At 38.4% G+C, this 23,104-nt stretch overlaps 1 protein-coding gene across 1 annotated transcript in view; it reads right to left on the bottom strand.

Annotated features, from left to right (window-relative positions):
- LOC134845887 (protein IWS1 homolog A-like) overlaps nt 1–23,104 on the bottom strand; it is a 576,794-nt gene that overhangs the window by 275,112 nt on the left and 278,578 nt on the right. The gene's annotated exons all lie outside the window — the stretch shown is intronic.

Below are 23,104 nucleotides of genomic sequence, written 5' to 3' on the forward strand. Positions count from 1 at the left end.
TTTGGGAAAAAGTGAAGACTATGAGGCACTTGAACTTTCTTGTGGTTCGCGTGAAGGTTAGTTGGGACCCTGAGCGATGGGAAGGACCTAATATCTCTACCTATGAGTCACAAGGTCATAGTTTAAGGCCTACCTTGATCCGTGCTTTCGGATAGCCGGTAAAAAGACCAAAAAAAAAATGAATATAGGTCTTAACGATGGGACAAGACAGCAGTATTTCACAATGAGCAGAATAATTGGTAAGTTGGTACTTTCATTTGTGGGAAATTGATGTTATTTTGAAATTTATATTTGAGTTCTCAACTGAAAAATATCCGGGTATCAAATTTGTAAAAAACATGCTGGTTATTTGTTGATTAAGCTCAAAAGTGAATCTGAAGTATCATGAAGTAACTTCCATATTTGCAATTGCCAGGGACCCAACTACATTATTTGTACCTGCTGGGTAAGTGCAGTGCCCATGTAATTCTCAATGCCCACTTCATTGAATAACAGATGCAGAAAAAATCCTCGCTGGAAACACATTCCCCCCTGTTTGCGCATGAACATATTAACTAGACCATCGGCGGAATCAGAAAATGTGTAAGAACCATCAGAGAAACCCTTCCAGCCATGGAAATAATTAGACCTTGAATCAGGATTGTATGCATCTATATTAGTAAAAGGAGCCGCTTTATAGAAAGCAGGAATAAAAATATTATTAATAAAAGTTAGTGGTCCTAATTTGCCAAGACTTTTTTTGGCTTTTTGGATTCCAATGATTTTGCAGTAGTCAGCGAACAAACTCGGCATAACTAGAATATTTAAAAGTAAAAGTTCTGACAACCTTTCACAGATATGAAGCAAACGATTAAACCAATATCAAATGTATTTAAATATTAACTGCAACTACCTACGATCTTTTAAACGCAGGCTTAACAGTCTGACCTTCTATTTTCGAAGCAAGTTATTGAAGTGAGTGACACAAAACTCAGATTTTAAGCCAATGTCCTTTTGATGACCAGTTTTGTGCCGATTACCTGTCAGAAATGAGAACATCTACCCAGAAAGAAGAGGAAACAAAAATGTTTGCCTACGATTTTGAATTGAAAAAGGCTTCCTATTCAACCAACTGTTAGCAACATAACTTTTGTTGGCAACAGAGAGTTTGTTGTGGAAACCGCAAAGAGCGCAAATTGAAAGTATAAGGGGATTCCAGAATTTACATTACGAGGCCAAACTGTGTGTTTTGTTGGCGGATTCTACAACAGGTCCTAAACAGATTTGTCGCGGAATCCGCAAAAATGCAATTTTTTGATCTTCTTAGCTTTTTTGGATTCCACGAACAAATAGCCAAATCCCCACTGTATTGCTCAAAATCGGTCCAAAGCGGCATTCGGAATCCCTTTTGTGAATCTGATCAATTTTTTGTTGCTGATCGTGAGAAAAGCTTCAAAACTCAGTTTTCGCTTTTAATGCAAATTATCGACCTTATTCCAGACTGTATAAGAAGGTTCCGTTTGTATAATAAATTGTTAAATAGTAGAAAATTGTCTGTAAAAAACAACCCAGAACAGCTGTTCTATCAATTGTGGACAAGTTTTAGACTTGAATTTTGAAATTGCACAAAAGCCATCGGAGCGAAAACAGACGGCGTGCTGGACAGATATCTGCAAGGCAAAACTGCGCATTTTATAAATTGTAAGTGGCTTCATCAATAGGCCAAAATCAGATTTGTCGCGGAAGCAGTAACATTGCTACTTTTCTCTAAGTTTATTTGCTGTTTTCGATAATACAAATAATTGCTAAAACACTGACTGCTCCAAAAACAGACACATTTACAATTACTTCTTGAAATAACTAATTAAGAAAATGTTTTTTTTTGTGGATCACCAGCGAGAACTTTCAGCAGTGCAACCTCATTAACAGCCGTCAGTTTAATCTAACTTACTGCTTTAAAAAATTGTAGGTCCTTTTAATGAAAGAATGAAAAAAAAGTTTTGCGAATTAGTGCTTACTTCGCTATTTGTTGTGGGATTTTACTCCATTAGATTTTTTTATGCTAATTTTGTGAACTTATCATTATGGGCGCTCAAATAAGATATAGCTGCAAATTTATGACCTTTGAAGGACAAATTCAGAAACAAAGTTTGATTTTGATATCCGAGTTGTGGTCTAGTGTTGATATCTTCTTCAAAATTAAACTCAAAATTAAACTAGTTTTAAAAATGTCACAACAATTAGGCTTAACTATTTTTTAGGTTTTTTCAATTATGTTCCAGGAGACACAATAAGAAAAAATTTTAAATGCAGTAAATTTTTTTTGTTGCAAATCCAGTTAATTTCAAAAGTTTCAAGCTGAGTGAGAAATCAAATTTGAGGTCGTTTCAGTATTAATTTGATCTGTAAAAGAAAACTTCAGAAGCAGCTGCTTTCAGAGAAGTGGGGCGACCGGCTTATTGTCCATTGCTGTTGGCAAAATATTCCAAAGCGCCCATCTTTTGAAATTTTCTCAATTAAGGCAATGAACATCTGTCATGGAGTAAAAAGTTGATATGTTAAAAGCTCTCAATGCGTAGTTTTGCAAAAAAATTACCCAGAGAGCAAAAAGTTTCTAAAAAGCTAACTTAATTGAAACTTTACCCTGATTCTGTTTCTAACAATATATTTATCAAATTGTACCGCAATCAATACCAAAAAACAGTACTGAAAATAAAACTCTTCATAAGCATTTTACACTGATCAGTCTATCTGCTTGCAGCTTTAAGACTGTTGAAGTAGTTTTGATCTCAAATTAACTGATTTTTTTTGTTTCCCAGATCTATTGAGATTACCTAAATTAGGAGTGAAGATAGGATTTATTATTTGACTGAAAAAGCAATTCCCGTCAAAATTAGCGGATATTATTCTGTTGTTTATTCTGTTGTTTAATAGCTGATATTATTCTGTTGTTTAATAGCTTAACTTAAATGTTGATCTCTGTGTTTGAGATGTTACGTTACATACTATCAGCTGATAAGTTTAATTTTGTATCCTGCGTCATTTTCAAACAATGATTGTAAAATTTCAATTTCAACAAAGGTTCACTCATGTTCCTAAATCGAGGGAGTAGCGCGCTTTTAACTACAAAGTTTTGTCAAAACCTTCAAAAAAGTGCTCAAAAACAAATGACTAGGATCAATATTCTAAAATTTGGTGGCAAAAATTTAAACAGATACGATTTTTTTTTCAACTGAGAGCGTTACAAACATTATTTGCTATTTATCAAGGCTAATTTGGCATCTGTTTTTTCTTTTGCTTTTTGTGTGTGCCCTTTTTCGGCTTAATAGGCTTCGGCTTAGGTTCATTTCGGCTTAGTGGCTTAATTTATAGTACTTTCAAGGGAAAAATAATTTTATGATCACCTCTGGATTGCACAAAATGCTAAAAGTCCTAATAAAAAATTTACTTCAAGTTTATCCTGAAAACAATTTTTTTGACTTCTATTTTTTCTTTTTTTTTCTGCTTGATAAGTTTCGATTTATATTACATCGGCTTATTGGCCGCGTGATGCGCCTTTCGATGGGCGAAAAAAAAAGTTTGTGCAGGCATATCTGTGTTTTGAGGGCGAGGGGAACTTTATAACTTCTAATTGGTTTCAAAAAATTTTTTTTGCGTCTCTTCCTTTTTTATCAGTTTGATAGGTTTCTGATTGTTTTACAACAGACCGGTCTTTTTTCTGACTTCAGCTTTGCTCAAAACGGGTCCTGCTTGACTTTACCCCTTAATTAGTGTTCATTATTCATCAATATACAAAAATTCATTCTTCAATTGCAATTACACGAAAAAAAAGTAGAAAAAAATGTCGCCTTACCCAAAACAAATTTGCCTAGAATAAGTTTTTCATCAATTTAATTCATTCTTCGATTGAAACAACCCGATTCTAGTTTTAAAAAAGTGATTAATTTGTCAAATCAAATTCGCTTTTTAACCAAACTGACCTAGAATAAATTTTTCATCAATTTATTTCATGATACTCTACGATATCCGTCGATATTTCGCAATTTTGGAGAAGCCAGCAAAACATTTGCCGAAAGTTTGAGTTTTTTGATTTTTTTTTCTTCAAAAATTGAAAATTCTGCTCAAAAAACTCAAACTTCTTTCCAGTTTCTTACCATGGCATTAAACCATTGCAACCCAAAACATTAGAAAGTCTATAAGACATCTTAATACAAAGAACTTTTTCGCTAATCTTAATACATAAACAATTATATATCCTATCTTGTACACGGAAAATTCGGGCGCCAATTTTTTTTTGAATTTTACTTTTTTGCCACATAAAACTCTGAAACCAATTCCCTATCTTAATAGTTATGTTTTTTTACCAATTTTATTACATAGGGAAATCTATACACAATTTTAAATAATGGGGAATTCGAGCGCTTAAAACGGGTCCTGCTTGACTTTACCCCTTAATTAGTGTTCATTATTCATCAATATACAAAAATTCATTCTTCAATTGCAATTACACGAAAAAAAAGTAGAAAAAAATGTCGCCTTACCCAAAACAAATTTGCCTAGAATAAGTTTTTCATCAATTTAATTCATTCTTCGATTGAAACAACCCGATTCTAGTTTTAAAAAAGTGATTAATTTGTCAAATCAAATTCGCTTTTTAACCAAACTGACCTAGAATAAATTTTTCATCAATTTATTTCATGATACTCTACGATATCCGTCGATATTTCGCAATTTTGGAGAAGCCAGCAAAACATTTGCCGAAAGTTTGAGTTTTTTGATTTTTTTTCTTCAAAAATTGAAAATTCTGCTCAAAAAACTCAAACTTCTTTCCAGTTTCTTACCATAGCATTAAACCATTGCAACCCAAAACACTAGAAAGTCTATAAGACATCTTAATACAAAGAACTTTTTCGCTAATCTTAATACATAAACAATTATATATCCTATCTTGTACACGGAAAATTCGGGCGCCAATTTTTTTTTGAATTTTACTTTTTTGCCTCATAAAACTCTGAAACCAATTCCCTACCTTAATAGTTATGTTTTTTTTACCAATTTTATTACATAGGGAAATCTATACACAATTTTAAATAATGGGGAATTCGAGCGCTAAAAAGTTTTTGAATATCGGGCGCCAAAAACTTTTTAAAACTTACCATCTTAACATCTGAAACCTATAACCCATCTTTTTCCATTGGAAAACCTATTCTCTATCCTAATTAGACCGGATATTTTGTTTCTCATTTTAAAACATGTGGGTCTACCAAAACCCCTTAGCTCTGCTAACTCAACTACTACTGACCCGTCTTGTTCGTGGCTTCAGCTTCGCTCAAAAACGGGTCCTGCTTGACTTTACTCCTGACAGCGCCTCCGCTTGCCTGCGATGTTTGACGCTGGCTACTGTTTTACTTTTTTAATTTGCAGTAGAAATCAAAAGGCATGGGAAGTTTTTTAAAACCTGGGAATTATTCTTCAAGGTCTTTGTCTGTTGTATCTGACACGTGGCAGATTTACAATTAGCACAGTATCTCCTCTTATCAATGTTATCACGTGGCTTTGATAAAAGGGATGCAACAGACAAACGTTTTTCAGAAAACATAGGTCATTGCTCGAAAACAGTAGTTGCCAAACTAGTTGCCAAACTACTGATGAGAGTTTTCATGACTCAGACTCTTGACTATCAAGATGATCAAAGAAAGTTAGTAAAACTTGATCAATTCAACAACAAATTTTGTAAAATTGATTTTTTTGCAACCGAAAAATTGCAAATGAAAAAGTAATTTAACTGTAGAAAAAAATTTGAGCCCGTTTTAAAAGATCAGAAATTAAACTTGCCATACAAAATATAAACTCGCCCTAAATTCATTCTTCACAAGAAATTCAACCGATTCTTAGTTTGAAAAGACTAGCTAAAGTAATTGAGTTGTAAGCAAAAATAAAAACTGAAATCGTATTAGTATTCAATTTTCATCAGGATACATAAACTCATTTTTCAACTGAAATTACCCGATTAAAAAGTAGAAAAAGAAAACGCCCTGCCCAATACAAATTCTCCTAGTTTACATAGATTATCAAAATAACTCTTTCTTCAATTGAAATTACCCGGTTCTTACTTCAGGAAAACGTAATTGGTTTGTGAATAGAAGCCGAGCTAGCTCATAAAAAAATCAAATTCGCCTTGGTCAAATCAAATTTGCCTCAGAAGCAAATGGCTTAGAATAAGTTATTCATGAGTTTATATCATTCTTAAGTTGAAATTATAAGGCCAATCTAAAAACTAAGAGGCCTTATAATCTAGTTCGATCAGCTAAACGAACAAGCTTTTTTCAAATTGTATTATGATTTTTATGACGAAAAGAAGAATACAGGAAAATTATGGAAGTAAGACGGGTTTTAAAGACGGGAAGTAAGACGGGTTGACTAGTGGTACTGCATCTGGAACATAAAACCAGACTGCCAAGGCCAAGATATGTAATTTGAACCTTTCGAAATTAGCGATGACTCCAAAAATTTGATTTTGGGATCCAGTAGCCTGCCTTGAATAAAGATGGCAACTAAGCCGAACGATATCATAATTTAATTCTTATTGAGGACCACTAAAAAACTAGCAAACTAACTAAACAACATCGAAGTCTTACATTTAAACTAGAATCTTAGCAAGATAACATTCAGATCTGAAAACACTTGTGAGAACAACTGCCGTAAAAGCAACTTTTAACTTCTCGGAAACGTGGTTCAGTGAGTCAAACGACCAATTTCTTTGGGTTTCTGACAGTAGAAACTACAACGCTTTTTCATGCGATAGATTTGTTGAAGCCAGCAAAAATCAAAAGGTGGTTGTGGGGTATGCGCCTAATACCCAAAATGCCGTTATCAAAACCACGGCAAGATCTAAACACTCATCATAAAAATACGAAAATATCTGGATTGAAATCCAAATTATCTCTTTAAAAAACAAAAGAAAGCGCATTTGAATATATCAAATAAACCGTGGAAAACAAATAAAATTCTTGATTTATCAACTGTTTGATGAACTTGCTAAATCAATTGTCTGTGTGTTATCCTACAATTTCAATTCAATTTTAATGGGTGATTGAAATTTGAATTACCTGAATGCAGACGAAAAAGAATATCTTGATACAGCTCTTGTTTTTTTAATGTTTACGTTACCAAGAAAATAGTTGCCACTCACTCTAAAACCCTAATCGACTATGTTATAACTAATCTATCTTTGAAAGATCAATCGAAAAATCACTGATATTCAGGCCACCCATTAAAACAGATCACTAAGGCACAATTTCCATAATTGAAATAAAGCTTCTCCTAAAAGTATACCACCTCAACGCAAAAACTACAATTAAGACAATTGCTCAGAAAATGAATATGAATGAAACCTTTCTAGATTCATCTGGGAAACCTCTTACTGGCAAAATGATCATGAGTCAAAGTTCAACATTTTCACCAACAACATGGTACTAATTTCTTCAAAACGTGCAATGCGAAAATCAATTTTTATCCGCAACGATAAACCAAGAGTGAAATTCTAGGTTGAACTTTGGGAGTAGCATTTTTTTCAGCTAAAAAAAACTGAACTTGAAAATGTAAACTCCAAAAACATAGCAAACCATCGTGACGCGCGCTCACTCCTCAAGTTTATTTATATGGTGCCTATATCTGCTAACCACCGGAGAAACAGTTACAAATAGTTTTAAAATGGCAAATTTGCTTAACTACAACTTTCAATTTTAGGCTGCTTTTATGATAACGTTACGACAACCCAGCCCTCTCTCCTCAAGAATGATTTTAAAAAATCAACAGATTTTTCACCAGTGCTGATTGCAAATTAGAACTTTAAAATTTCAATTCTGAAAAGCCCTAAGGGCCCTCTGACAACCCAGCCTGGACACTAAAATATGGCTGCAATGAAATATACGCACATCTTACTTTCCTTTTGAATGATAATATTAATTCTCCCGATAAGCTCAAAAAGTCCTTGTCTCAAGAGTATACCAAAATACAATTCAGAACTACCAGAAAACTACAGGTCAATCTCAAATTAGATGCATTGTCAATTTTTTTCAAAAAAAAACTCCATACAAACAAAAATTGAATAATTTTTTTTGCAAAACCTGTTAAGCAACACCAATTCGGTTTCAGAACCTCGAGTTCAACAAACGATGCATTTCTGAATTGCACCGAATCTTTCAAAAAATCGATTTATAGCATCATTGTTAGATCTTTTCAAAGCTTTCAATCCTATTGATCATTTGTTTCCACAGCAGAAACCTATAACTTTTACTTTTTCTGAGAATGCAGTTGAAACGATAGATTCTTTCATCAATTGTCAACAACCTTGAATCAGATTGGATCTCTTTGCATCAAGGTATCCCTTAGGGCATCGTTTTGGGACCGCTGATTTTTTCTGTAATCACTGACTTAGGCAAACAATTATCTAATCTGTTCAAAAAAGTACAGTATGCAGATGATTCGCTACTCCTTTGTGAAAACCAAAAAGGCTAAATTAGTTAAAACAAAAACACAAAATAGTTGCAAAATTGTATCAAACTATTTTAATAGTCTTTCACTAAAATTGAACACTAAAAAAAGGAACTTATCATTTCCAGCTTAAAACAATTTGATTATCCGGCATTACTTCTGAGCGGAGTATGAGCAAATTTTTGACTTCACAAGAAAAACAACAGAGCTGGGCCATAAAAATCTGCTGCAGTCGTGCTAAGTTTGACTCATCGTCTGATTTAAAATTGCAATCTAACATAACGCTTTTACCCATTTTTCTGGAGTGGAAATTAATATGCCATTTTGTGTCATACTGTTGATCTATGATCAAAATGCTTAAATTATTCTTTGTTAGTTTTGCGAACATGTTTTCGTTTTGTTTTCAATAATGTCTGACATACACCTACTTAATTGAAACTAATTTCAGTTTGCTTTATGAGTGTTTATTTTTTACTATTATTTTGCTTATAACAAACGGTTACCATAAATAATGTTAAGACCAGGAGCTATTGGTTTGATTCAGAGGTATATTCTGGACTGATTTAGGCGCAAAAAAGCCAATAGAGTTAAATGAGCGACCAAGGTTTTAAGTTCGTCGCTTTTTATGTTGTTTATCAATTAAGCAGCAATAGCCAGGTTCCTCTCTGAATTTTTTCATCGGGCTTACCCCTATTTCCCGTTTCCTAAAATTTATCGATCGACTCATCACCACGCTGACGTCTGTTTTCAATTTTCAGCATGCCTTGTTGAGCTTGTGCTCTTAATTCAAAATGATCCATGAAAAATTTTAAAATTTTACGGGAACTAATGAGGTCGTTTCCCCAATGAATCATGTCAGTTTATAGTAGTACCCTTTAAATTGTTGGTTGTTACGCTGCATTTCTCCTACCTCGACAAGCTCTTCTCGAGATGTAGATTTATTACTTCTATCCAGGTGTCTATAAAGCCATCTGAGTCACTCTTGTACTGCGTACGCATATTGGGGACCCGTCTTGATTTGTTTTCTCTCAAGGGTTTTGGATAGTTTTGTGATGAATTTCTCGAATTGTTGAAAGGCTCGAACTTTAAAGCGTACATGTTTGTCTCAAGCGACTTGGCTGAGGAATCTAGGATAGATATCTTCGGTCCAATGGTGGCAACTTGACTCTTAGAGGAAACTCAGAGTTCGGCTGAGGAGGGATTACTAATTTTGGCATAGCAAGAGCTGCCCTGGGCAGTTCGTTAGTAATTAACGCAAACGTTTTCGGATTTTGCATTACTACCACCCGTCAAACAAAATGCTGTTACAGTATCCAGTGGATTACCTCAGGGGTTGATTCTCGGACCTTTGATGTCCATCGTCCATATAAATGACCCCCCGAGTGCTCAAAATCGGGAAGCTTTGGTTATGCTGATGGTTACGAAATTGCATCGACTAACCCTGTAGCAAAAAAAAACAGACGCAAAATTCTTGGCATCACAGGTAGTACATGGAAGCAAAAGATACAATAATTGAGAAAGTAAACGGGACGAAGGACCTCGGAATTATAGTCACTGATAATTTGAACTGAACAGAGACTGCAAAAACAAGATCAGCCAAAGCTCTGAAGGCGTTATACTCTTTAACTAAAAGTAATATCTCGAAATTAACAACCAAGCATATAAAACTAAAAGCATACCAAACCTATGTTGCCCGATTGTAGGCTATGGCTCAGTCTACAATCGGGCAACCTTGTTTTTGTAAGCTTTTAATTTTATATACTTTATCGGATTTACTTTTACGTCGTTTCATATTTCACATAATTAATTAATCATAGGAATATCAAATTATTAAGAAAGAAATCAGATAGAAGCTCAAATTTGAAATTTTTCCTTGACAGCTTACCATAGGTTGTCACATTGTATTCTTCCTTAAATGGAGATGAATAAAATTCCTAAAGTTTATTTTTGTTTTCCAGTAACAATTCACTTCATCTGAGGATATATTTTGATGAAAGTTACTGATATATTGAAAAAAGAATTTTCTATGTAATTAACGTTATATCTTTCCACTAGGTTAAGTTTTCTTGTTCTTGGGTTTTTTTATTTGATCATTTTCATTTTTGATTTTTTGATAAGCTGGAAGTCCTTTGTTTTAGATATTCTTGTAGTGGCGAACCAATTTCCAGTCAAAAAACTTTGAAAATGGTATTATATAATTTTTCAATTTCAAGTCGGAGGATGAGTCATACTTTGCGAGATTTCAAGATGTTTTATAGCCCAATTTACTTGTTTTTTGAGTGATATGGTTAGATATGTGGAAATCTGCTTAAAAGAATGGTTGGATAAGGTAGATGACATGACTAGCGCATTCATAAGAAAGATTCTTCTTTTAATTGGGAATGGTGTTTCGATTTATTGAACTGTTTTCATTCCGCGCGCCATTTTTAGCAAAATCATTTTGAAGTCTTCCTGGAGTGTTAAAAGTGGTCTAAAACAACTTCAAGATACTTAACATTAGATTTTTTTTTAATTTGTAGCGTAATTGAGTCTTTTTCTGCATTTGTCCTTGAATATTTTTGACTGAAATCAATGAGATCAGTTTTTTTTGCATTGAGCTTGAGAGAGCGGGATATGAATTATTCTGATAAGATTGTGCAATTTTTTTCCAAATGTAATGCAAAATTTTATTTTGTGGTGATCACAAAAGTTAGCGTGTCGTCAGAACATTGCACAGTTTAGCACGTATTCAATGAATTCTGCTTAGGATCATTTATATACAGATTGCGAATAAGAAGTCCTAGTGCAGTACACTGTGAGACCCCCTGATGAAGAAATTTCCAGTTCAATTCAATAATATTTAGAATTTTTTTGCTCTCGGTCGCTTATGAATGAGTTTAACCTTGTTTTCGCGCTTTTTGAAAACATTCGAGTGATATGGTTAGAACTCTTTACATTTCTTCCACCGTTCCTCTCGGTCTTCTACCTCTCAAGCTGGCATAAGTACTTGCTCTCTTTAGCATGGCTTAAATTTTGTGCTTACCGAGCTCGGTCCTGCTCGAATTGAGATGCATCGAATCATCACTCAGCATTTCGTGACCGGCTTGAGCTTCCTTTATGACTTTGTTTTTTTTTTGAAAAACCCCGCCGTTACGTCTCCAAAAATTTTGCGCATGTTTTCCCAGAGGTAATCGACGGCGTCAAGACCAGTGTTGTTGTTGTTATGGGCATCTGTTGTCTTGCAGTAGAAGATCAATAGTTTCTCTGAGCGCCTATAAGTAGGTTCAATTTGTCAAAAGCTGAAGAAGACCTTAATGTGATTCCGTCAGATAGTAGTCGCCTTGGATAATTTGACACCTTTTCCTCGTTTTTGCTTTTTTAGAGTAATGCGATAGCAGCCCACTGATCCCAGCGTTGCATGATACAGTTAAGGTTCGAGCTTTGTCAAGTTTCGAATAACTATTCCTCAGAGCCAAGCGTTCCTCATTTCTGGCTTTGAAACCATTTTTCGAACTTGTTTTCTAGCTGTTCTCTGGGGGACTGGTAGTGGCCATCAGTACATAAACGTTTTCTGGCAGGAAATCATGAAATTAGGCAGTTTTCCACAGTTGGGGTTATCCCGAATAAAAAATAGCTTTGTTAAGACGATAAAGAATCATCTGATCAACAAGCGCCATTGACCATCGCAGGCTTTTTGCAGAGACTTAGTCAATTCCTGTAGCCGTTTTCGTCTTAAGGTTATTGATAAGGGAGTTATTTATTCGAAAGTGATGAGATTGTCAAGAAGGTGGCAGTATTCAGCACATGTTCGAAGATAGTCTTGGTCGTTAAGTGTGTCAGAGGGGAGAATGGTTATTTTGTACTGCGTTTTTCAAAGCGACTGAGCATGCTTGACAAATAGGTTTTTATAGCTGGTTTTGGTTTCTAAAATTTTCCAGAAGTTGATGGTGCTGCCTTTGACCGTTTGTATTATGTGCCTTTCTTTTTGATCCTGTTTTCATCTGCACATAATTTTGAATGTCCTTTTCAAATTTAAATGCTCAGATCGGTTGCGGACATATTCCATTTTAGGTTTTTGCAGCAACAGGTAAATTTTTCGAGCAAGCCATGGTTTGGAGGTGCGAAATTTTTTGCGGACTTCGGCTAGTATGAAAGCGTTTTGGACGTTATTTTTCAAAATTTTTTGGGCCTTGTGGGTGCAACACATCAATTTTAACAATTATTTTTGCCAAAATTGTTTTATTTAAATTAAATATAACTTCTCCAACTCATTCTTTTGTCGTGTATTCGCAATAAAAAGTAAAACATTTATGGTTGCTAAATGAGCTGTTATTAATTTCCCAATTCTGAACACGATAAGTTGAATTGGTAAAACAGAGTTCTATTGTACTGCTTCCGTGCTTGTTATCGAGATTTTTCCTGCGCGTCATTGATGAAGTCTAGAGTTTGCAGTTGCAGATAAGTCATCGGCGGATAGCTTTTTTCATCTGGTTTGTCTAATTTGCAGTTGAAGTCTTCCAGCAGGAATATTTTATCTGTTGGTTTTGCTCATCTCAATTTTCGAGATATTTCGTGAAGGATGTCTTGTTCAGGTTCCGGATTAAAAACGCTATGATAAAAAAATATCTGTGTATAAGATAGTCTCAAAGGAAAGACCTCGGACTTCTAGTCACTAATAATTTGAACTTGACAGAAACTGCAAAAACAAGATCAGCCAAATCTCTGAAGGAGTTATTCTCTGTTAAAAGGAAAATCTCGAAATTAACAACCAAGCATTTAAAACTAAAAGCCTACAAAAACAATATTGCCCGATTGTAGACTGAGCCATAGCCTACAATTGGGCAACATGGGTTTTGTATGCTTTTAGTTTTATATGCTTGGTTGTTAATTTCGAGATATTACTTTTAGTTAAAGAGTATAACGCTTTCAGAGCTTTGGCTGATCTTGTTTTTGCAGTCTCTGTTCAGTTCAAATTATCAGTGACTATAATTCCGAGGTCTTTCGTCCCGTTTACTTCCTCAATTATTGTATCTTTTACTTCCATGTACTACCTGTGATGCTAAAAATTTTAGTTTTCGAAATATTTACTTCATTTGGTGCACCAATTCTGTATTTTTTGCGTCTGTTTTTTTTTGCTACAAGGTTGGTCGACACAATTTCCTAACCATCAGCATAGCCAAAGCTTCCCGATTTTGAGCACTCGGGGGGTTATTTATATGGATGATGGACATCAAAGGTCCGAGAATCAACCCCTGAGGTAATCCACTGGATACTGTAGCAACATTTTGTGTGACGGGTGGTAGTAATGCAAAAACCGAAAATGTTTGCGTTAATTACTAACGAACTGCCCAGGGCAGCTCTTCCTATGCCAAAATTAGTAATCCCTCCTCAGCCGAATTCTGGGGTTCCTCTAAGAGTCAAGTTACCACCAATGGACCGAAGATATCTATCCTAGATTCCTCAGCCAAGTCTCTTGAGACAAACATGTACGCTTTAAAGTTCGAGCCTTTCAACAACTCGAGAAATTCATCACAAAACTATCCAAAACACTTGAGAGAAAACAAATCAAGACGGGTCCCCAATATGCGTACGCAGTACAAGAGTGACTCAGATGGCTTTATAGACACCTAGATAGAAGTAATAAATTTACATCTCGAGAAGAGCTGGTCGAGGAAGGAGAAATGCAGCGTGACAACAAACAATTTATAGGGTACTACCATAAATTGTCACATGATTCATTGGGGAAACGACCTCATTAGTTCCCGGAAAATTTTAAAACTTTTCCTGAATCTTTTTCAATTAAGAGCACAAGCTCAACAAGGCATGCTGAAAATTAAAAACAGACGTCAGCGTGGCGATGAGTCGATCGATAAATTTTAGGAAACGGGAAGTAGGAGTAAGCTCGATGAAAAAAGTTCAGAGAGGAACCTGACTATTGCAGCTGAATTGATAAACAACATAAAAAGCGACGAACTCAAAACCTTCATCGAACTCCATTCCTCCGAACCACAGGTCATTGGACATCACCACTATCACTTGATGATCAGGGACGACTGAACCAGCGGAAGATGAAACTTCCACTCTGAAGCCTCCCTCAGCCTTAATGAATACAGCCCATAATTTGCCAGAGAGCAGCTCTCTTTGCAAGACTCAAACCACTAGAAAGGAAGTTTTAACAGAGTCTCCTTGCAGGAAAAGAATAGAAAACGCAGCCCGAGTACCTTTCATGGGAACCATGCCAGAAGAAGAGTGAAAAGCTCATCACAGATATCATAAGAACAGAACAGACTGTGTTATGGACAGAATTGCATGTTGAATGGCAGTGCTACGGGAACTAGTCGATGTTGAAAACAGGTCTCAACAGACCACTTAGGCGGCAAATTCTTGAGAAGTTGGACGAATGTGAAGGGAGAATGAGCGAATTGTTAATCGATTCGGCCACTGACGAAAGTGAAGCAAATTCTCCGAAGAAGCAAGGTGACGCAACAAGAAAGCAACGAGGAAGTGATATACCTGTCTAGAACTCCGAGAGGAACGATGCGATTGGAGATGGTGATTGATAAGATCAACGACATGAAGATGAAGTTGGGTAATAAAGTGATGTTAAGAAAAACTGAGAAGTCAAAAGTGGATTCTGAACCTCCAACGAAGAGAGTCAACTCAGCTAAGCGAAAACGTGACGAAGATGTCATGGATTTGGGGCAAGGCAATGACAGATTTTTGTAACATCCGAAACGATGATCGATTTAATGATGATGCCACCTAGCCTCATGGCAAGATTAGGATCAGCCAGCTATAAGACAGTAGAGCAGTAGTACTAGGTGACTTTGAAAACGAAATGCGAGCCACTCCAAAGATACATACTCTAATAGCGATACCGTACATCAGATTTGAGCTGCACCTCAGATTAGCTTGGTGTATGACGAGACTGACGATGGGAGAGTATGACTCGGACAAAAGGAAAAGGTCGCAAGAGGAGAAGGTACTCTTGATGACGAGTTTAAGAGACCCTATGATCTGTGATTGAGCGGCAGTAGCGTGTGCAACACGGAGAGACGCTCTCTGTTTCGTCCGTTCATGTTGGAAAAAATGTCGTTACCAGCGCTGAATACCTGTGCAAAAATGATGGGAGAAACAAAGTTTGATTTTGATATCCGAGTTGTGGTCTAGTGTTGATATCTTCTTCAAAATTAAACTCAAAATTAAACTAGTTTTAAAAATGTCACAACAATTAGGCTTAACTATTTTTTAGGTTTTTTCAATTATGTTCCAGGAGACACAATAAGAAAAAATTTTAAATGCAGTAAATTTTTTTTGTTGCAAATCCAGTTAATTTCAAAAGTTTCAAGCTGAGTGAGAAATCAAATTTGAGGTCGTTTCAGTATTAATTTGATCTGTAAAAGAAAACTTCAGAAGCAGCTGCTTTTAGAGAAGTGGGGCGACCGGCTTATTGTCCATTGCTGTTGGCAAAATATTCCAAAGCGCCCATCTTTTGAAATTTTCTCAATTAAGGCAATGAACATCTGCCATGGAGTAAAAAGTTGATATGTTAAAAGCTCTCAATCTTGTTGGGATTCTCGGATGAGTTAATGAGAACAAGCCTGATGGTAGTGTGGGAATTGATGAAACCATCATGGTGCCCGAGTGCAAATGCTGATTTGTCATTGCAAGCGACGCAGGATGTGCAGAGAGAATTAAATGCAGATTGCGATCACATCATATTTTTATTTTGAGAGTAGCGCTATCATTGCATACACAAACTTAAGTCCATCCGAAAGGTTTGTATATACTGGGGATATTTTTGTTGATATTTTCTGGATTCCGCCTTCATTCAACACGTCTTTGATCTCGCCCATGGACTCCAAAATCTGTTTGATTGCTGGCTACACCAATTCTTCCCTCAATGCAGGCTCTCTGAGTCTGCTCAGCAGACCTCTGCTGTGCAGGCATTCATTAAAGCCGGCAAACACGATTGTTATCGGATTCATTTTGGTCTGGCGTTTTAACCAGGTCGGTTTCCGCCAAAATTATCACATCGGGCCAAAACAAGGACCTAGAGGTATTCACGAAGTTCGAGCTTGCAATCACTAGTATCTTTGCCTTTCTCATCTCTGCTTTGTCCTTTGCAGCAAAGATGGTCTCGTCTATTCTGAATCACAATTCACCTTCTTGTGCCCCCTGCTTCGGGTACGCTCTTTCCTTCAAATGAGCTGGAGGCGCACGCACTTGCTTAGACATCTTCACATGTTGCCCCGTTGGTGCTCTATTTGTCAAGAATCTCCCTGGCCTCTCCTATTTAATTTGCTCGCTATGATTCTTCCTCACATGTTGCAATGATCTGGCGTTCACAGGACCCATGGTGTTGTTTGAGGGCAGTCCCTCAAAATCAGCCAACCGTAATGCTGTCTGGGAGCTGAATTTGATTTCTGCGGCTATCAGACAGTCCACCACTTCCACGATCGAATACAGTCCATTTACTGACAGTCTCATTCAGAGTTCTCATTGCAACCGACCATTCAGCATTCTCATTGCATCAGCTGCGAATCTTACTGTGTGAAGGTTCATTTTCATCTAATCTTGCCTTTAATTGTGCCAAGGGGACGGTATCGGTCTTGACCACAGCAGGGAACTTCTATCTGGGCGTCGCTCTTCTCTGCTCGTAGTCGTCGTCCTTAGTTCAGATCTGGAAATACCTGGGATTGTATCCGTTGTTTGATTGCCGTTGTGTGAACCTATTTGAATCATTAAGACCACGTTTCTGCCCGGGTTCATCAGTTCCACCATCCGATACAGCTGGGCCACTGGGCACCTCCGAATGCCATCACTGTAGTGATCCTGAGTTTCTCAATTTCTGCAAAACTCCCACTAGACTATCGCCTAATATCAATTGGCACGTTCCAAGGTGTGGTTGCTTCACGTTCATCGCTGGACTCCAAATTGATAGATTGAAACTTGCTTGCATGTCCGTATCTGGGACTCCCGTGAAGCTGTTCTTGATCTGATTGTTCTTCTGTATGTCAAATAAACGCGACACTTTCTTAATTGGCTTTTCCCTCATCTTTTTGTTGGAGGTCTTTACTGTTGGGGCCTGCACTTCCGTTGTTTGGCTGAATTAGTGAGGCGTCAGAAACTCCATCGGGGACTTCCCACGAGGAACACTCCCTGCAGGTAATAGTCGTTCTGTTTTTGTAATTCGCAATCGTTCCGATTGCTCACTATATTCCTGCCTCAAGCGTTCTATCTCTTATCTTGATTTCTCGAGCAGTCCCCAAACAGTCTCCTCCACATATCTCTATCTTCTTCAGTTCTGACTTAAATTTTTCTCACTCGGACCAGCTCGTCTTTCTTTTCGTTCGGACGTTACAACATTTCATTCTTCTGCACTTCTTCTTCCCCTTTGGGTCTCTTGGCAAGCAGGATCCATCATCAGGTAATTGCCCTTCTCCATGTCTTCAGCAATACACCAGTTTTCTGTGTATGGGTTATAAGGTTTTCAAAGTGCTCAGCTCAACTGGTACTCAGTCCGTAAAAACGTCCCTCTTGATGCACTTCCGTTATCACAACGGTCCCCTCGATTTCTTCAGGAGTTTTTTTGTTCCTTTGGGTGGTATAACGATCTGAAAAACCCACACGTAGTCTCCTACTGAAAAAACTTTTGCACCCGCTGCCTTCTTTTCAAACCTTTTCCTCTGCCTCGCCTGAGCTTGTTGCGTTTTGCTGACGTCTGATCATATCCCTTACATAGACCTGTAGCAAGGTTATCGTTCTTCATACTCTGGATAAAACAAAATCAAAGGCATCAGATGTATTGATCAGATGATCGCATGTCTCTTCGGCTGAGGCAGTTATGCTGGGCAGGGCCTCTGCATACTTTGTGAAGTGGTCGATCATCACTAGGACCTGATTGTATTCACTGACTGTCATACTTATCTTCTGGCGATCGATCTGCACCTTCTCATTGAACTCGGATGACTCGATCGACTCCAATGGCAACAGCAATTACCTAGGTTTTTTCACCTAATGGCATGACAGACATGCTGTTGCCCACTTCTCGCATGCCTTTTGCATCCCAGGCCTTTCAAAGCGCTTCAAGATCCCCTGATATACCTTATCAATTTCTTGGTGGCCCATCTGATCATGTGACCTGAATAAAAGTTCTGTTTGGTAGAGTTGTGGCAACACTATCGCGTTTTAATTGTTAAGGAAATTGTCCTCTTCCCTCCTTGTTTAGATGTAACCTTCCCTCCTTTGCATATAGTACTGTCTCAAGATTCGGTAAGTTTCATCTTCCAGATCTCTTTTTCCTTTGTCTGGTGCCCCATATTCGATCCACTTTTTCTAGGTACTTGTCATGTGGTCATTTCTCTGCGCTCTTAGCAAGTCCAAGAATCTGTGTCTTGCCTTCAAATATGTGTTCAAAGCCATCAATGACTGTTTTGCTCATCAAGCTGATGCGCTTCATCGTCCATCTTAACACACCAACCCTTTGCCAATGGCTCTGTCTCTTGTTCGAACGGCTGAAGGTTAGTCCTGACCGCTTCCTTTTGCGGTAAAAGGTCTATTGAACATTTTGACACCGCTATTATTTCCAGATCATCTGCCGCGTTATTAAAGGCTTTCTCACTCGGGAACAGGTAGCGATCACTATTAGGGTCTTTACACTTCCCTGTCCAAGTCTCTTGCTCGAGTCTCCACCAGTAAGAGCTGGATTGCCAACTCTGACAACTCTGATCCCGTGCTCGAGTTCCTGTCTGAGGATGTGTCAATCTCTGCTTTCCTCGAGGTTTAATCGACGGATGAATATGTCGTGGAACATGTCTCCCCTACAGATTCTGACATGCACAATCTACTCATCCATCTAAACTTACCGGAAAAAATTTTGTCCGCCTGGTCTTGTCCATATACCTATCTTTTTTCTTCAATGTCCGACTGGCCGGACATTTTCTGTTGCTTCGGGTTTTTCTATTCGACTTCTATCAGTTCTTGATTGGGCTCCTCGAATGTGACAGTCTTCTTCAGAGTCCCAATCTCCTGCTCCTTTTTCTTGCATGATGTTTTCCATAAAACGCTTTGGGGAAGTGAGGATACTAGTTGCTGAACTACTGTCCTACAACACCTTTCGTTTTCTTCGTGCTGGCGTCTTGATAGTTTTATCCGTTCTTTCTCAGTGACGGTCAGCGACGCCATGGCTGCTGCCCATTCAGGGTCATCTCTAGTCACTTCTCTCTCCAACAATCCACCCACCATCCGCATCACTTCTGGTCTGAGCTGCACCGTTTTATCTAGTAATGAGAGGCTGTTACAGAATCTGTCGATGTGGTCTGCTGATGTCTTCCTCCTGCTGTGCACCCAGCATCCGTATCACTTCTGGTGTGACCTGTACCGTTTTATCTAGTAATGAGAGGCTGTTACAGAGTCTCTCAATGTGGTCTGCCGATGTCGCTCTCACTACGTAATCCACGAGGTTACCATACTTCACGAGGTTACCATACTTCTCCTTTACGCTGGTAGAAACCAGAACCGTCAGACTTTGAAAGGTCGCCATCGCATTGCACAAGCCGAAAGGTCTCCCCTTCAACTAGTACATGCCTAACTCACATGCAAACCCGGTGTGTTTTCTATACTGTTTCCGCAAGGGAACCTGCCAGAAGGCAGATATCAGGCTCAGTGTGGTGAAAAACTTGGCATCACCAAGTTTTGAGAGGCGCTCTTCTATGCGTGATATTGGGTAAGCGTCTTTTATGGTCACCGCGTTCAGGTAGCGAGAGTCGCAACAGAATCTTAGCTGTCCCGCTTTCTTTTTCGCTATGAGAACCCCAAAAGCTCAAGGTGACTTCGAGGGTTCTGTCATACCGTATTCGAGCAGCATTTCAATTTCCGCTCGGCACATCTCCGATTTATGAGGTGTCATGCGCCTCGCTTCCTCGTTGTGGGCAACGGCGCCTTCTACTAGTTCGATCTCATGCTCGACGAAATAACAACTACCAATATCAGCTTTTTATTTTGAAAAATGTCCGCGTTCCGATTCAAAACTGCCCTTAGCAATTAAACTAGCCTTCACCCATCTTACCTCTTAATTGCTCTATCTCTGACAAAACCATACTTCTCCTTTATGCTGGTAGAAACCAGAGCCATCAGACTTTGAAAGGTCGCCATCGCATTGCACAAGCCGAAAGGTCTCCCCTTCAACTAGTACATGCCTAACTCACATGCAAACCCGGTGTGTTTTCTATACTGTTTCCGCAAGGGAACCTGCCAGAAGGCAGAAATCAGGCCCAGTGTGGTTAAAAAACTTGGCATCACCAAGTTTTGAGAGGCGCTCTTCTATGCGTGATATTGGGTAAGCGTCTGTTATGGTCATCGCGTTCAGGTAGCGAGAGTCGCAACAGAATCTTAGCTGTCCCGCTTTCTTTTTCGCTATGACAACCCCACAAGCCCAAGGTGACTTCGAGGGTTCTGTCATACCGTATTCGAGCAGCATTTCTATTTCCGCTCGGCACATCTCCGATTTATGAGGTGTCATGCGCCTCGCTTCCTCGTTGTGGGCAACGGCGCCTTCTACTAGTTCGATCTCATGCTCGACGAAATAACAACCACCAATATCAGCTTTATATTTTGAAAAAACGTCCGCGTTCCGATTCAAAACTGCCTTTAGCAATTAAACTCTCCTTCACCCATCTTACCTCTTAATTGCTCTATCTCTGACAAAACCAGTTTTTCAGAATCTAATTCATATGAGGAGGGCCGTTATAGAAAACTTAGGCAGCTCAACAAGCCGCCATCTGCTTCAGATCTCATTGAAAATATTTCATCGAAAGATTTCAATTCACTAAAACCAGATCTTTATTTGCATGAGTTGGACATTCTTTTACTCGATGCTTCTTCAGGTTTGGTGTTTCTTCATTGCCCGTCCTCATTGGTAAGGCGTAGCCAAGTTTCTTTCCACGCTGGATTGAAACAGTTGTATCCAGTGTATTCAACAAAACACTCACAGAGCCCGTTTCGTGTGACGGAGAGGCTCCTGCCTAAAACCACTGAACTTTGATTGTTTGGGGTAGGTACCAAGCAAACCTACTTGCTATCACTCATTGAGTTTAAATTTCTCATCCTAAAATTCGCTACTGCTGCCTGCCTGGCTGGCTGTAATTTAAATTTTCTGTCTAAAAAAATTATAATTTTTTCTCATCAGTTACTATCATGTTTACTGGTCGTTTAATATACTTCCTGTCTGGGTTCCTAATCCTCATCACTCCATTATTAAGGTCGATCATCACATCGAATTTCCTGACGAAGTCGCGCCCCAATATGAACTGATCTGAATCGTCCAGATTCTCACCACGAAAAAACTCCCATTTGGTTCTCCCATATGGAGGACTTTTATTGGAGTTCTCCCAGCCACCTAGATCACTCCGCGGTTAGAGGCTGCAAATCATTAGTTTGTCGGTATCAGGTCCTCCCTGGTGAAGCCCCTCCTTTCCCATGTCTTTCTTGGCATTCCACTGACTACTGCTCTTGTGTCTAAAAGTCCTGTTACTCCGATCTTCTTTACATCGGTGTCTAGCAGATGGGCAGTCACATCCGCTTCGTATCCAATGTGTACCGCATCTTGTTCCATCATGGCGACATGACCAATTCTAAGGACGTTCAGTTCTTCCTGGCCCAAATATATCTGTCCTATTTGGTCATTGTCTTTTTTGACGTAGGTCATGGTATAAACACTAATCCCATCCACGTTCAAGATCACTTGATATGGTCCGTGAAGTTTACTTATTCGAGTGCCACCCGTTGTTACAAAGGCTCGCTTGTCTCAAATAATTTGCAGAACTTTTCACATGCATCATGGTAAACTCCGAAGATTCACTTGGATTCCTGATTCCTGATGTTCCGCAACCGAGATTTTTGATTCTATCTTACATCCTTGTGGCACCATCCCGAATGTCCGTCTAGAGCTGACGATCAGCTTCATGCTCAAACTGCTCGGTGCCTTCGTTTTTCCTACCTCAGATACTTCAAAGGCGTTGAGCTGATCTTGAGTTCTCTCGTTTTCGAATTCGAGCTTGACTTTTTGTTCTATTTCCCTTGTTGCCAATTCCTGTTTGACTCTATTCAGGGAAACGCTTGCCGCTGCTTTATAAAAGAATCTATTTTTCTTAGCTGTGGTTCCAGCCCCTAGTTAACTCGTTTCCTCTAATACAGCCTGCATTTTCTTTGTAGCCAGCTCTTGCGGTTTTTTTTTCGCCTCGCTCATCAGGCGTGACTTGCTGGCTTTGACGCCTGATAAAGCTTTTTCATGCCTTGGGTGCTTGATGTCTGCCACAGCATCCCAAAACTGTGGACCATCTGGCCTAAGTTGAACCTCCAGGTTGGAAAAGAAACACCTGGGATCGAAGTTTGCAGGTACTCCTCTGCAACTGTGGACCATCTGGCCTAAGATGAACCTCCAGGTTGCAAACGAAACACCTGGGATCGAATTTTGCAGGTACTCCTCTGATAAAATCTTCATGATCGATTTCCGGCGCATCTTCATCTTCGAGGCTAAAACCAACCATCCTCATGCCCTGTTTGTAGGTTGGGCATGCAGATACATGATGGTCCGTGGAACTGCAGTTTGCAAAAGAGCGTCTCTTGTCCATGTCGTCCCTGGGTTTGT

The sequence above is a fragment of the Symsagittifera roscoffensis genome, chromosome 1 (assembly GCF_963678635.1).
Source record: "Symsagittifera roscoffensis chromosome 1, txSymRosc1.1, whole genome shotgun sequence".
NCBI lineage: Eukaryota > Metazoa > Xenacoelomorpha > Acoela > Convolutidae > Symsagittifera > Symsagittifera roscoffensis.